The sequence below is a fragment of the Piliocolobus tephrosceles genome, chromosome 21 (assembly GCF_002776525.5).
Source record: "Piliocolobus tephrosceles isolate RC106 chromosome 21, ASM277652v3, whole genome shotgun sequence".
In the NCBI taxonomy this organism is placed as follows: domain Eukaryota; kingdom Metazoa; phylum Chordata; class Mammalia; order Primates; family Cercopithecidae; genus Piliocolobus; species Piliocolobus tephrosceles.
Window position 1 is genome coordinate 21160825 of NC_045454.1, and position 15376 is coordinate 21176200.

At 43.9% G+C, this 15376-nt stretch overlaps 1 protein-coding gene across 17 annotated transcripts in view; it reads right to left on the reverse strand.

Moving 5' to 3' along the window:
- The window catches only part of ZNF146 (zinc finger protein 146), a 30270-nt gene that overhangs the window by 13078 nt on the left and 1816 nt on the right, over nucleotides 1-15376 (reverse strand). For 2 of the 17 annotated variants that reach the window (XM_023198211.3, XM_023198201.2), the window contains exons 2-4: nucleotides 12957-13030; nucleotides 6351-6422; nucleotides 2683-2753 (exon numbers count right to left, since the gene is read on the reverse strand). The exons of 1 other annotated variant lie outside the window; for it this stretch is intronic. The gene's annotated coding sequence lies outside the window, so the exon portion shown is untranslated. Of the gene's footprint in view, nucleotides 1-2682; nucleotides 2757-6350; nucleotides 6423-12956; nucleotides 13031-15376 lie in introns of all 17 variants that reach the window. 14 more of the 17 variants (XM_023198208.3, XM_023198200.2, XM_023198206.3 and 11 more) reach the window with 10 other exon arrangements.

Genomic DNA, 15376 nt, shown 5'->3' on the forward strand with positions numbered 1-15376 from the left:
GGAAGGAAGGAAGGAAGGAAGGAAGGAAGGAAGGAAGGAAGGAAGGAAGGAGGGAGGGAGGGAGGGAGGGTGGGCGGCCGGCCCTCTGTTGAGTCTCCAAAATCACTCAGAATCAATGCTGAAGCATGTGATTTGACCTGTTACCTAACCACTGCTACTCTTATTGCCTTTTGTCCTCTTTCTTCCAGCCCACAGCCCTGATCACTGTTCTCCGAATGGGACAGCAAGCTTCTCCTGCCTTAGGGCTTTTAACACTTTTGTTCCTTCTGGCTAATGATCTTCCACCCAATACTGCATGCCTACTCTCACACTCTTCAGATCTTTTTTCAAGTGATATTCAGTGAGACCTTTCCCCACCAAGCCGATTTAAAATTGCAAACCCAACTACCCCTCTCTATGCCAGTCTCCCTTACTTCTTTTCCATAGCACTTATCACGATCTGATAGTATATATTTTTTAAGTATTTATTCATTGTTTGTCTCCCCCAATTACAACGCAGTCCCTAGGAGGAAGAAATTTTTGACTGTTTTGATAGTTGACATTTCCCTAGCATCTGAAATAGTACCTAGTACATATCATGCAATAAATACTTGTAGGATGTGAATATATCAGGTTGGTAGAAACATAAATGGGTTTACTTCTTTTGAGAGCAATGTGCTTATCTCAGTTAAATTTATAAACATAACTTTAACCCAGCATTCCACTTAAAAGTAAATGCTGGCCGGGCGCGGTGGCTCAAGCATTCCACTTAAAAGTAAATGCTGGCCGGGCGCAAGTGTCTCAGCACTTTGGGAGGCCGAGACGGGCGGATCACGAGGTCAGGAGATCGAGACCATCCTGGCTAACACGGTGAAACCTCATCTCTACTAAAAATACAAAAACTAGCCAGGCGACGTGGCGGGCGCCTGTAGTCCCAGCTACTCGGGAGGCTGAGGCAGGAGAATGGCGCAAATCCGGGAGGCGGAGCTTGCAGTGAGCTGAGATCCGGTCACTGCACTCCAGCCCGGGCGACACAGCGAGACTCCACCTCAAAAAAAAAAAAAAAAAAAAAAAAGTAAATGCTATGTAGTTGAATCTGCATATTTCTGCAAAGCAATATAAACAAGTATACATACTTGTGTCTTCAATAGCAGAAGCCTGGAAACAACCTAAATGTCCATTAGTAGGAGGCAGGTTAAGTAAATTATGTGTCAGCCAGGCACGGTGGCTCACGCCTGTAATCCAAGCACTTTGAGAGGTGGAGGCAGGTAGATCACCTGGGGACAGGAGTTGGAGACCTGTCCATGGCAAAACCCCATCTCTACAAAAAATACAAAAATTATCCAGGTGTGGTGGCACATGCCTGTAATCCCAGCTACTCGGAAGCCTGAGGCACAAGAATCTCTTGACCCCAGGAGGCGGAGGTTACAGTGAGCCAAGACTGGCCTGCGTGATACAGCAAAACTCTGTCTCAAAAAAAAAGGAATAAATAAATAAATAAATAACAAATTATGTGTTGACAGAGAATTCTAAGAAAAAAACTAATGTACATAATAGAATATATACCATCATTTATATGGAAAGGAAAAATTAGGGCTTATATGTATACTTATTTGCAGCATAGATATAATATACTGGCTTATTCCTAGGCTACCTCAAGAAGGATATATGTGACACTCTTAAACATGACTACAACTTTGCAAAAAAACTGCAGGACTAAGAGTCAGAGCTAAGAGGAGATTTTTTGCAGGAGTCTAAGACTGGAGGTTCACTTCAGCCCAGGAAGCTGAGGCCACAGTGAGCCATGATTGTGCCATACATAGATGCCCCCACACATAAAAGTAGCATAGGAAAAACTGATTTCTAGGTCAACAACTTATGACAGTGGTACATGGGGGCGGAAGGAAGGGAGGCAGAGGAGTCCACGGATCTACGATGGCAGAGGTAAATGAGAAGACAACAGGAAGTGTGAGAACAGGTGTAAAATATAATTCTGAGGCATTCAGTCTCTGAGAGGATAAGAAAAGGTAGTAACAAAAAGGAGCTTAAATATCAGACAATATGTAAGGTCTTACAAAGTATAAAGGACAATGAGTGAGGACAGGAAACGGGACAAGGATGGAGAACAGCCACCACAGTGGCAGCACAGACGAAGAAGGAAGGCTGACGTCAGAACAGCAATAGGAGGGGCGCCTGGCCCCTCTAGAATCTGGTGAAAGAAGAAGAATGAAACACACAAAAATGATGACTGGAAGCGTCATTCAGGAATCTAGAAAACTCACAACAAGCAATACTCTACGTCTAGAGCCTGTAAGAAAACATCCTTCAAAGCACTTCAGAGGTACTTTTTTTTTTTTTTTTTTTTGAGGCGGAGTCTTGCTCTGTCGCCGGGACTGGAGTGCAGTGGCCGCATCTCAGCTCACTGCAAGCTCCGCCTCCCGGGTTTACGCCATTCTCCTGCCTCAGCCTCCCGAGTAGCTGAGACTACAGGCGCCCGCCACCTCGCCCGGCTAGTTTTTGTATTTTTAGTAGAGACGGGGTTTCACCGTGTTAGCCAGGATGGTCTCGATCTCCTGACCTCGTGATCCGCCCGTCTTGGCCTCCCAAAGTGCTGGGATTACAGGCTTGAGCCACCGCGCCCGGCCTCACTTCAGAGGTATTAATGCTGACTGAAAAACTGTGGCCTGCCTGTCACTGACTCACCTGCACAGATCCTTAACACTTCTCCACCACGCAGTTTGTCTTCTGGCTTCAACAGAGGATCACAGAACCTGCTACTGGGGAAATGACAGAGCATTACAACATTAATGCTGAGGCCAAAGTACCATCCTAGAACTCAGGTTGAGCCCTGGGGTCTCCTGGTCTTCTGAAGAATGAGGGTGCAATTTCCAAAGATGCACAGCACAAAGTAATGACCTTCTGCCTTACTGACTAAAGCACACACAATCATATGAGCAGAAGGACTAGGGCCATTAGAATCCTAAACTTCAAAGCCTTCAAAACACACATCCACAAATGGGAGAAAGGGAGAATTAACTTTCAGAATTTTACTTACACAAAGAGCTGTTCACACCTTGTGTGAGTGGTTGCTGTTTTTCTCTAGCACTACACTCCCACGCAGGGTCCTGAGAGGATTTTAACTACAGCCCCTACTCGTGGATGAATTCAACACTCACGTCTGACTTTAACAACATGTTCCCATCAGAACTAAAGCACATGGGCACAATGTGTAGGAAGTTGTTCTGACAGTACTCAAGAATAAAAACTCAAACATGTTCCTGGAGTCCTACTATTCACCCTCTTTGCATTATACTGAGTGAAATTCTTTCTTTCTTTTTTTTTTTTTTTTTTGAGACGGAGTCTCGCTGTCTCCCAGGCTGGAGTGCAGTGGCCGGATCTCAGCTCACTGCAAGCTCCGCCCCCCGGGTTCCCGCCATTCTCCTGCCTCAGTCTCCCGAGTAGCTGGGACCACAGGCGCCTGCCACCTCGCCCGGCTAGTTTTTTGTATTTTTTAGTAGAGATGGGGTTTCACTGTGTTAGCCAGGATGCTCTTGATCTCCTGACCTCGTGATCCGCCCATCTCGGCCTCCCAAAGTGCTGGGATTACAGGCTTGAGCCACCGCGCCCGGCCCTTTCTTTCTTTTCCTTCCTTTCCTTCCTTCCTTCCTTCCCTTCCTTTCCTTCCCTTCCTTTCCTTCCTTTCCTTCCTTCCTTCCTTTCTCTTTCTTTTCTTTCTTCTTTGAGACAAAGTTTCGCTCTTGTTGCCCAGGCTGGAGTACAATGGTGGAATCTCACCTCACTGCAACCTCCACTTCCTGGGTTCAAGCAATTCTCCTGCCTCAGTCTCCTGAGTAGCTGGGATTACAGGTGTGTACCACCACACCCGGCTAATTTTGTATTTTTAGCAGAGACAGAGTTTCACCATGTTGGCCAGGCTGGTCTCGAACTTCTGACCTTAGGTGATCCACCCACCTCAGCCTCCCAAAGTGCTGGCATTACTAAGCCACCGTGCCGTGCCCTATTTCACGGCACCGTGCCGTGCCCAGAAATGTCCTGGTCCCAGTGCAGTGGCTCACACCTACAATCCCAACACTTCAGGAGGCCGGAAGTGGGTGAATCATCTGAGTCCAGGAGTTCAAGACCAGGCTAGGCAACATAGCGAGATCCCCGTCTCTACAAAAATACAAAATTAGCTGGGAGCAATGGTGTGCGCCTATAGCCTCAGCTACTTAAGAGGCTGAGGTGGGAGGATGACTTGAGCCCAGGAGTTCAAGGTGGCCTGACAAAGTGAGACCTTGTCATAAAAAAGAAAAGAAATATCCTAGAATATAGGTTTATCCATTAATTCAAAAAACATTTTTAAGCCAGGTGTGGTGGTGTACACATGCAGTACCAGCTTCTCAGGAGGCTGAGACATGAAGATCACTCGAGCCTAGGACTTCTAGGTTGCAAATACATGATCATGCCTATGAATAGTCACTGCACTCCAACAGGAAAAAAAAAAATTTATATATACACACACACACACATATATATATATATTTTTTTTGAGACAGATATTTTTTGAGACAGAGACTCGTTCTGTTGCCCAGGCTGGGAGTGCAGTGACATGATCTTGGTTCACTGCAACCTCTGCCTCCTGGGTTCAAGCCATTCTCCTGCCTCAGCCTCCGAGTAGCAGGGATTACAGGTGCGCGCCACTACACCCAGCTAATTTTTGTATTTTTAGTAGAGACGGGGTTTCACCATGTTGGCCAGGTTGGTCTTGAACTCCTGACCGCAGGTTATCCGCCCACCTCGGCCTCCCAAAGTGCTGGGATTACAGGCGTGAGCCACCTGCGCCCAGCCAAAAAAAAAAAAAATTTTTTTTTTTTGAGATGGAGCTTCACTCTCGTTGCCCAGACTGGAGCGCAGTGGCGCGATCTCAGCTCACCGCAACCTCCACCTCCCAGGTTCAAGCGATTCACCTGTCTCAGCCTCCCAAGTAGCTGGGACTACAGGCATGCGCCACTATGCCCCGCTAATTCTGTATTTTCAATAGAGACGGCGTTTCTCTGTGTTGGTCAGGCTGGTCTCGAACTCCTGACCTCAGGTGATCCACCCACCTCGGCCTCCCAAAGGGCTAGGATTACAGGTATGAGCTGCCGCATGTGGCCCTCCAAAAATTTTTTAATCAATAGTAGACATTATTGGGATGACTGACCAAATTTGAATATCGACTTTGGATTAAATACTACTAATGTATCAATGTTAAACTTCCCGATTTTGATCACCGTACTGTAGTTATGAAAAGGAATGTTTTTGTTCTTCAAAAATGCATGCTGAAGTATTTATAGATAAAGGAAGCATGTCCACAACTAGTTTCAAATGGTTCAGGAAAAAAAATCATACACATTTGGAGAAAGAGAGAAGGAAAAATAAAACCACCAAAATGTAAATGATTGGTGAAACTGGGTAAAGGATATATGGGACTTCTCTATACTATTCCAACTCTTCTATAAAGTTGCAATCAAATAAAAAAGCATAATCATAAAAAATTTAAGTTTCTATCACATATATACCCCCCATCCACTGTATATTGAAAAAGCTTGATCACCAATTCCTAATGGAGTGTGTCAGAGACATAAGGCTTAGAGCATGATTTAAACTGAAACACACATGACAGAAACACGAGGTGAGTTGGCTGGAAGCAACCTGTAGGAGGGAGATCAAGTTTGAGATTCTGTACATTCAGAGTGTAGGTTTCTGAACACATGCAGGCAGATAGATCCATTAGGCAGTTGGATATACAGATCAGGAGCTCAGAATAGGGCTAGAACAGAAATGGGAACTTGCCAGCTGTCAGACTATCACTGCTGCTGAAGACACAGGGAGAATGTTACTGTGGGCTGGACGCAGTGGCTCATGCCAGTAATCCCAGCACTTTGGGAAGCCGAGGTGGGCAGGATCACTTGAGCTCAGAAGTTCAAGACCAGCCTAGGCAACATGGCAAGACTCCAACTCTGCAAAAAATCCAGATCCAAAAATTAGCAGGGTGTGGTGTGGTACACATCTGTAGTCCCAGCTACTTGGGAGGCTGAAACAGGATTGCTTGAGCCTGGGAGGTGGACGTTGCAGTGAGCCGTGATCATGCCACTGCCCTCCAGCCTGGGTGACAAAGCAAGACCCTGTCTCAAAACAAAACAAACAAAAAAAAAGAATCATAAAGCAGGAGGAGGGCTTAGTGACTCATGCCTGTAATCTCAGCACTTTGAGAGGCTGACGTGGGTAGACTGCTTGAGCCCAGGAGTTCAAGACCAGCCTGCACAACAAAGTGAGACCTTATCACTAAACAAAAATACAAAAAACTAGCCAAGTGTGGTGGTATGTACCTGTAGTCCCAGCTACTTGCAAGGTTGAGACAAAAGGACTGCTTGAGCCTGGGAGGTTGAGGTTGCAGTGAGCTGGAAAAAAAAAAAAAATGAAGAATCACAAAGCAGATGAAAACTGAAACATAACAAAATGAACCTAAGACAAAAATTTTAAGAAGCAAGCAAAACTATAGACTACAAAAGAAAAACAGAGGAAATGAGTAAAGAAACAGTCACCCAAAAGAAGGGAATGGACAGTAAACAGAAGAATAGGAATGGACATCCCATTATTGTTCCATTTGATTTTTTGTTTAAGGGTGCAATAACGAAATTTTGAGGGATTTTTGTTTCCTCAATTAATAGATTTTCCCTGGTTGTTGCACCTGGGCTATTAGCAGTGTCCTCAGTCTTTCTGCTCACACCCCCACCGACCCAGGCAGCATGGGTAATCTATTTTTATATAATCATAACCTATATCTGACCACAAAAGCCAGTATCTTATCTAATGTAAAAACACTGAAAAGCAAATCATCATAATAAAAGTAACAGAAAAACACTGAAGGCATTTCTATTAGATTCTAAATAGACAAGGATGCCCACTGCCTCAATTATATAATCTAATTACAAATAACTAAGTAAGGAAAGCAGGGAATAATATTAATATGTAGAAATCAACAGCTTTATATATAGCAACAATGACTCCATTCAAAATAGCAACATAAAACAAAATATCCAGAAATAAACTTATTAAGAAGTGTCCAAACCTGTATGAAAAAAAAAATTTAAACACCCCAGAGGACCCAAAAATAAATCAGAATACATACCATGTACATAAAAAGGAATATTTAATGTTATAAAAATGTCCCTTTTCCCAAGTTATATTACAAATTTAATGCAATCCCAATAAAAATAACAAAATAAGTTCTATCTTTTCCCCCTCTGGAACTAGACAAGCTAATCCTAAAGTTTACAAAGAAAAATAAACAAGCAAGAATAGCCAGGAACCACTGAAAAGGACGAGCAATTAGGAGACTAACTATGCCACAAAGTAAAACACAATGAAAAAGCCTCAATAGTAAAAAGATAAATATTTTCCCTGGTTGTTACACCTGGGCTATAGCAGTGTCCTCAGTCTTTCTGCTCACACCCAGAAACAGACCAAATAAATGTGAGAATTTAGTATATAATCAAAGTGGCATCTTTTTTTTTTTGAGATGGAGTCTCACTCTGCCGCCCAGGCTAGAGTGCGGTGGCCGGATCTCAGCTCACTGGAAGCTCCGCCTCCCGGGTTTACGCCATTCTCCTGCCTCAGCCTCCGGAGTAACTGGGACTACAAGGCGCCCACCACGTCGCCCGGCTAGTTTTTTTTTTTTGTATTTTTTAGTAGAGACGGGGTTTCACAGTGTTAGCCAGGATGGTCTCGATCTCCTGACCTCGTGATCCACCCGTCTCAGCCTCCCAAAGTGCTGGGATTCCAGGCTTGAGCCACCGCGCCCGGCCAAAGTGGGATCTTAAAAATAGTGAACATAAAGACCCTTTTTTGCACTCCAGCCTGGGCGACAGAGCAAGACACCATCTCAAAAAAACAAGAACAAAAACAAAAGAAACATAAATAAAAAGCTCTTTGGTGTGGTACGGGGATGCCTCTGTGCTCACCAACCACAGGGAGCTCGTTCTAAGCATAGTTATGTTTAAAAAAACAAAACAAAACAAAACTATTATTACTAAATTAAAACAAACAAAACCTCCTGATTCTGCAAGATTAAACAAAAAAGAAACAACCACTGTGAACAATGTAAAATGCAAATGAAAAACTTAAAAAAAAAACCACCACTCATTTCATATAGGGTTAACCTTTCTAATGTATAAACAGCTCCTCTAAGGAAAAGACACCCCATAGAAAAATGGTGAAAAGGATATGAATAGACAGTTCCTAGATTAATACATATGGGTCTTTAAACATATAAAAAAAAAATTCTCTCTCACTCATAAGAAGGGATGTAAATGAAACCTACACTGAAGTTCTGATTGTCTCTTATGCCCCTAGCGAAATATCAAATATTCAACACTACACGTGGTGAGCTTCAGGGGAAGGTGCTCTAGCACATGGCTCGTGGGAGTGTAAGTACTTACCCACTGGGCAGTGCCATTTGTATTAATTGCAGTCTAGTTTAGAGCTACTCCTGTGTCAGTATAAAATGGCACACATGAAAAAATTATTCATTACTGCATTGTTAGCAACAGCAGAAGACTGGAACCAATCCAAATACTCAACAACTGGATTAACTGAATCAACTATGGTGCATCCAAACAATGACGTCTTATTTATACAGCAGCTAAAAAAAAAAAAATTTATTTTTAAAGATTATGATTAAGAAGGAATATCTTGGCTGGGTGCAGTGGCTCACACCTGTAATCCCAACACTTTGGGAAGCCAAGAGAGAAGGGCTGCTTGAGCTCAGGAGTTCGAGACCAGTCTGGGAAACATAATGAGACCTCGTCTCTTCAAAAAGTAAAAAAGCCAGGTGTGGTGGAGTATGCCTGTGGTCCCAGCTACACAGGAGGCTAAGGCAGGAGGATCACTTCAGTCCAGGAGTTGGAAGCTGCAGTATGCCACGTTCACACCACTGCACACCAGCTTGGGTGACAAAGCGAGACTATTTCAAAAAAAAAAAAGAAAGAGAGAAAAAAAAGGAAGGGCTATTTCCAGGACATATTGTTATTAAGGAAACTGAGATACAGAGAGGTGCATATGGTACGCTATCTTTTATGTAAGGAGCGGGGAAATAGGAGTGAAGAGAAATATATACCAGTGACAAAACAAAAAAACAAAAAACCCACTTGAAGAATAAACAAGAAGCAAACAAAAAAAACAAGACATGTTTCTATAAGACAAAGAAGAATGTGACTGGGTGGGGAAGGGAGCAGAATGAGGTATCTCTGTGAGATAGATCTTTGTTGAATCACAGAAATGCATTACTTACTTCAATAGTAATCAAATTCACTTTTTAAAAAGCAGTCCCTTGGCCGGGCAAGGTGGCTCATGCCTGTAATCCCAGTATATTGGGAGGCCGAGGCAGGCGGATCATGAGATCAGGATATCGAGATCATCTTGGCCAACACAGTGAAACCCTGTCTCTACTAAAAATACAAAAAATTAGCTGGGTGTGGTGGCGGGTGCCTGTAGTCCCAGCTACTCAGGAGGCTGAGGCAGGAGAACGGTGTGAACCCGGGAGGCGGAGCTTGCAGTGAGCTGAGATCATACCACTGCACTCCAGCCTGGGCCACAGAGCAAGACTCTGTCTCAAAAAAAAAAAAAAAAAAAAAGCAGTCCCTTAACCTGAAAACAACAAATGAACCCAACTGTATGTTAACTTTGTAACATAATTCATCAGAAAAACGATTTCCAATGACTTTAGAACAGAGTGCTTTGACTACACACATCTTCAGTGAGATGCATTTTAAAAGGTGGGCTTGGTGGCTCATGCCTGAAATCCCAGCACTTTGGGAGGCCAAAGCGGGTAGATCACTTGAGGTCAGGAGTTCGAGACCAGCCTGGTCAACACGGTGAAACACTGTCTCTACCAAAAATACAAAAATTAGCTGGGCATAGTGGCTGGCACCTATAATCCCAGCTACTTGGGAGGCTGAGGCAGGAGAATCCACTGAACCTGGGAGGCAGATGTTACAAGTGAGCTGAGATCACACCACTACACTCCAGCCTGGGCAAAAGAGTAAGACAACATCTCAAAAAACAAAAAAAATTAGCTGGGTGTGGTGGTGGATGTCTGTAATCCTAGCTACTAGGGAGGCTGAGGCAGGAGAATCGCTTGAACCCGGGAGGCAGAGGTTGCAGTGAGCTGAGATTGCACCACTGCACTCTAGCCCAGGCAACACTGTGAGACTCCGTTTCAAAAAAAGAAAAAAAGAAGATGCATTTTAAGAACAAAAATAGCCGGGCGCGGTGGCTCAAGCCTGTAATCCCAGCACTTTGGGAGGCCGAGACGGGCGGATCACGAGGTCAGGAGATCGAGACCATCCTGGCTAACACGGTGAAACCCTGTCTCTACTAAAAACTACAAAAAACTAGCCGGGCGAGGTGGCGGCTACCTGGGAGGCTGAGGCAGGAGAATGGCGTGAACCCGGGAGGCGGAGCTTGCAGTGAGCTGAGATCCGGCCACAGCACTCCAGCCCGGGTGACACAGCGAGACTCCAGAATCCCTCCTCAAAAAAAAAAAAAAAAGAACAAAAATAGTTACATATATTAAAGAAAGAAGTTTTTAACATGATACAGTATGTTTACAGTTACTACTAATATCAGCATTGTTACTGAAACCATTTTCTTTACATTGCAGGATAAAGCAAAGAAAATAAGTACTTATAACTTGTTTCAAGTTTTTTACTATAAAATACAACTAGGAGGCCGGGCACGGTGGCTCATGACTGTAATCCCAGCACTTTGGGAGGCTGAGGCGGGGGATTACCTGACATCAGGAGATCGAGACCATCCTAGCTAACACGGTGAAATCCCATCTCTACTAAAAATATAAAAAATTAGCTGGACGTGGTGGCATGCGCCTGTAGTCCCAGCTACTCGGGAGGCTGAGGCAGGAGAATCACTTGAACCCAGGGGGTGGAGGCTGCAGTGAGCTGAGATCCCACCACTACACTCCAGCCTGGGCGACAGAGCAAGACTCTGTCTAGAAAAAAAAATAAAAATAAACAACTAGGAGCTAAGAAATTAGGTAAAAATACTATACCATTTAAACTGAATTAGAAATACAAATATGGACTCATGATTTTTAAAAATACATTTAAAATGTATTTTTTAAATGTTCTGTCATTTAAAATGGCCTTAAAACAATGTTACCCCTAGGCAATGAGCACATCGTCCATCTTGTCTCTAACACCATTCTCCAATAAAAGGAACCAGAGCTACTTGGAGAAATGGCCAATTCCAAGTCTGGGAGGAAGGTTCAAGTAAGCCTGCAGTGCAGGAAAACCTTCCAAGATAAATGATGTCTGTCAAAATGAGACAAGAATGACCTGAAGGGGTGTCCACTGGCATCAAAAAGTGCAGCTGATTCTAGAACACGCTAAATATACACAACTTTAGGATGACGTTTAAGAAAGAAAAAGCCAGGGGAAAAAAAAAAGATACAATTTCACATAACAATCAAATAAATGTAAAAGGAATAAAAAGACAAGAGAAATTAAGACTACACTTCCAGGGATCATTTCTAGTTTGTTCCTAGAAGTTTCTCTTAACGTATAGAGTACTATATTTTTATACAAAACAAACAAACGACAACAAAAAACCCAAAAAATCATCACTTTACAAGGCCTGTAGAAATTTACTCATCCAGCCAAGAATTATTTATTGGTTTTAAAACCATCCACTAAATGATTGATGGAGAATGAACCAAAGTAAACATAACATTTTGGTCAAAGGGAAGTAACAATCACCAGCCATCTGGTATATCTCTCCTAATGGTATGCAATTTGAAGTACGTAAGATCACCTCTGATGAATTCTGGCCAAAAATGAATCACAATTAGAATTTTTTTAAAAATCATCAGAGATTCTGAATTAGAACCATGTGAAAGCAATCATAGAAATCAAAGATCACAGAATCACAGAAATCAAGAATCCCAAAGGAGCAGGTGGTGATGACTTTCTAAAGATAAATATAACTCAAACACAGAAATCTAACTTCCAGCCTGGGCAACACAGTAAGACCCTATCTCTATAAAAAAAAATGTTTAACAATTAGCAGGCCATGGTGGCACACCTGTAGTCCCAACCACTGTGGGGGTGGGGCTGAGGTGGGAAGGTCTCTTGAGCCCAGGAGGTGGATGCTGCAGTGAGCTGTGATTGCACCAGTGCACCCAGCCTGAGCCACAGAGTGAGACCCCATCTCAAAACACAAAAAACAAATCTAACTTCCTCATTCCAGTGAAAAAAGGAAACATCCACAGAAAATTTGAAGTAAAAAAAATAAAATATAGAAATACCAGGCCAGGCACAGTGGCTCACGCCTGTAATCCCAGGACTTTGGGGAGGCCGAGGCGGGCGGATCACGATGTCAGGAGACCCATACCATCCTGGCTAATACCGTGAAACCCCATCTCTACTAAAAATACAAAAATAAAATTAGCCGGATGTGGTGGCAGGCGCCTATAGTCCCTGCTACTCAGGAGGCCGAGGCGGGAAAATGGCATGAACCAGGGAGGCGGAGCTTGCAGTGAGCTGACATCAGCCACGGCACTCCAGCCTGGGCGACAGAGTGAGACTCCGTCAAAAAAAAAATATATATATATATATATATACACGTATATATATATATAAACAAGAAAAGTGCATCTACATATCTTATTCTTTCAGAAATTCCTACCAGACACAGTACTAATGGCTTGACTATATTTTCTGAGGAAGTATTTTTTTGCAGCTAGTAATAAAAAGTACTAGCATTTAACATTAATCAAGTACTTACTACACACTGGGGACTATTCTTAGAATTTTACATGTATGAACTTCTGCAGCTGCACAACCACCCTTTGAATCAAATATTGCTATTATCTGTATATTATGAAATGAGCAACTGAGGCCCAAGGTTTAAGTACCTACCTGAGGTCCCCAAGGCAAAAATTGGCAGAGGAAGGAGTTAACACAGGAGGTCTGGCTCCTTGGCCTATGTCTTCCTTAAAAAAAAAAAAAAAAAATTAGCTCACGCCTGTAATCCTGGCACTTTGGGAGACTGAGGCAGGCAGATCACATGAGGTCAGGAGTTCGAGACCAGCCTGATCAACATGGTGAAACCCCATCTCTACTAAAAATACAAAAATTAGCCAGGCATGGCAGCACACTGTACTCCAGCCTGGGTGACAGAGCAAGACTCCATCTCAAAAAAATAAAATAAAACAAAAAATAAATTTTAGCATATATATTACATTCATAGTTAGAAAACAAACAAATGCCTATTTGCCTTTGCCCTGTCTATTCCAGTACCCCCATCCCCAACAGATAGCCAGTTTTATTAGTTTCTTATGTATCTTTTGAATCTTGTTTTTTTTTTGAGACAGAGTTTCACTCTTGTTGCCCAGGTTGGAGTGCAATGGCGCAATCTCTGTTCACTGCAACCTCCGCCTCCTGGGTTCAAGCAATTCTCTTGCCTCAGCCTCCCGAGTAGCTGGGATTAACAGGCATGCACCAGCCCAGCTTGCTAATTTTGTACTTTTAGTAGAGACGGGGTTTCTCCATGTTGGTCAGGCTGGTCTCAAACTCCTGACCTCAGGTGATTGGCCCGCCTTGGCCTTCCAAAGTGCTGGGATTATAAATACATACTCTTATTACCCCTTTTCTTATTCCAAATGCATCGTGCATCATACTCTACATTCTGCACCTTGCTTTCTCTCAGTTAACAATACATCTGGAAGTTATTTCAGTCCCAGTATATAAAGAGCTTCCTCCTCATTCTTTTCTACAGCTATGTATGAGTTTGTTGTATCGATGTACACCAAACTCCCAATGATGGGCATGAACTGTTTTTTTTTTCTTTCTTCTCTCTCTCCCCTTTCTTTCTTTCTTTCTTTTTTTTTTTTTTTTTGAGACGGAGACTCGCTCTGTCGCCCAGGCTGGAGTGCAGTGGCGCAATCTCGGCTCACTGCAAGCTCTGCCTCCCGGGTTTACGTCATTCTCCTGCCTCAGCCTCCCGAGTAGCTGGGACTACAGGCGCCCGCCATCTCGCCTGGCTAGTTTTTTGTATTTTTTAGTAGAGACGGGGTTTCACCGTGTAAGCCAGGATGGTCTCGATCTCCTGACCTGGTGATCCACCCGTCTCGGCCTCCCAAAGTGCTGGGATTACAGACTTGAGCCACCGCGCCCGCCCTCTTTCTTTCTTAAGACAGGGTCGGCCGGGCGCAGTGGCTCCTGTCTGTAATCCTAACATTTTGGGAGCCCGAGGTGGGAAGATCACTTGAGGTCAAGAGTTTGAGACCAGCCTGGTGAAACCTCTTCTCTACTAAAAATACAAAAAAACTAGCCAGGCGTGGTGGTGGGCACCTGTAATCCTAGCTGCTCGGGAGGCTGAGGCAAGAGAATCGCTTGAACCCAGGAGGCGGAGGTTGCAGCCAGCACAGATTGTGCCACTGCACTCTAGCCTGGGCAACAGAGAGAATCCATCTTAAAAAAAAAAAAAGAGTCTGGTTGTCAACCAAGCTGGAATACAGTCGCCAGGATCTCTGCTCACTGCAGCCTTTACCTCTTGGGCTCAAGTGATCCTCCCACCTCAGCCTCCCAAGCAGCTAGGACTACAGGAGATCTCACTGTGTTGCCCAAGCTGATCTCTAATTCCTGGACTTGAGCCATACTCCTGCTTTGGCCACCTAAACTGCTGGGATTACAGGTCTGAGCCACCACACCCGACATGACGCTTTATATTTTAAAATGTGTCAGGTTCCCACCTCCCCACACCTCAATGCCTTTTTTTTTTTTTGAGAGGGAGTCTCGCTCTGTCCCCCAGGCTGGAGTGCAGTGGCGCAATCTCGGCTCACTGCAACCTCCGCCTCCCAGGTTCACGCCATTCTCCTGTCTCAGCCTCCCTAGTAGCTGGGATTACATGTGCCCACCACCACGCCCAGCTAATTTTTTAATATTTGTTTTAGTAGAGACAGGGTTTCACCGTGTTAGCCAGGATGGTCTTGATCTCCTGACCTCATGATCCGCCCACCTCAGCCTCCCAAAGTGCTGGGATTACAGGCGTGAGCCACGTCGCCTAGCCAACGCCTTTTATTTTTCAGTTACTGGCTCTTGCAGCTTGTTTGTTTTTCCATAGTAAGTCTAGGATCAGTTCCCCTAGTTCCAAAAGAGAAAAGCTTGTCCATACTTTTACTAGGATCACATTATTATTATTATTATTATTATTATTATTATTATTATTATTATTATTATTATCTGAGACGGAGTCTCCCTCTTGTCCAGGCTGGAGTGCAGTGGCGGGCGAGATCTCCGCTCACTGAAACCTCTGCCTCCCGGTTCAAGCGATTCTC